A 1,327-nucleotide genomic window follows, 5' to 3' on the forward strand; every position below is an offset into this window, starting at 1 on the left:
ATTCAGAAGACCAGAATGATAGACACTCCAAGCATGAAACTACTATTACAGATTACCATCTGCAGTGCAGTTGTGTAGTTCACAGGTATCAGTATATAGTTAGTCAGAGTGAGAATCTTTCCAATTAACTGCTAGATTAAAAAAATTTTCTGGAGATTCTCAGGATCATTGTCTTGCCCATCTTCTACATATAACTGTATGTCTTGACATTGTCATGTTTCCTAACTCTTCTCCTATCCCTCTCTTGATTAGTTAGTCCTCGAGATCCTGCTTCCCTTTTACTTGTATTATACCTTTCTATTTGTATTTCTTCTTTTGAGTTCTTATACTAGGGAAACTATATGATATTTACACATGTGTGTCTGGTTTACTTCACTTATGAGTATATGTTCAAGTGGCATCCACTTCAATATGAAGGCTTCGAGTTTATCATTATTAATAGCTGAATAATACTCCATTGTGTAAAAATACCACATCTTTTTCAACCATTCCTCAGGTGAAGGGCACCTTGTTTGTTTCCAAGATTTGGCTATCACAAATTGTGCTACTAGAAACATAGGCACACATATATCACTATGATATGATGTTTTCAGATCCTCTGAGAATATTCCCAGTAGAGAAATAGCTGATTTAAATGGGATTTCCAGTCCAACTTTTCTAAGGAGTCTTCACACTGATTTCCATAACGGCTGCAGAAGTAATAGCAGAAAACATCCCAAATATGAGGAAACAATCTGAGATTCAGTTAACCGTTCAGTTAACCAAAGCATACAGAACGCCAAGTAACCTCAACCCAATGAAAAACACATCGAGACATATAATAGTCAAGATCCAAGAAATTCAGCACAAGAATAATATACTGAAAGCCACTAGAGAAAAGAAGCAGATCACATTCAAAGGAAAACCCATCAGAATTACAGCCAATTCTCTTTACAAACCATGCATGCAAGAAAAGCATGAAGCAGAGTACTTCAAGTCCTCTATGAAAACAAAGTCCAGCCCAGACTACTATACCCTGCAAAACTCTCTTTCAAGTTTGATGGAGAAGTGAAATAATTTCATGACAAAGAACAGCTGAAGAATTTTGTGATGACAAAGCCAACCCTACACAGGCTACTGAAAGATGTTCTAGAGAGGGACCAATATGATCAGAACTCCACGAATGAGATCAGAAGCAAACAACTAAATAGGGCAGGCAATTAAACACAGGAGAAAAAGGAGTAAATAACAACAGGTAAATAACATGTCAATCATAAGTCAATACATCTCAATTCTAACCATCAATGTAAATGGACTCAATTCATCAATTAAGAGAAATAGACTGGCA

The sequence above is a fragment of the Octodon degus genome, unplaced genomic scaffold (assembly GCF_000260255.1).
Source record: "Octodon degus isolate 3935 unplaced genomic scaffold, OctDeg1.0 scaffold00117, whole genome shotgun sequence".
NCBI classification, from domain to species: domain Eukaryota; kingdom Metazoa; phylum Chordata; class Mammalia; order Rodentia; family Octodontidae; genus Octodon; species Octodon degus.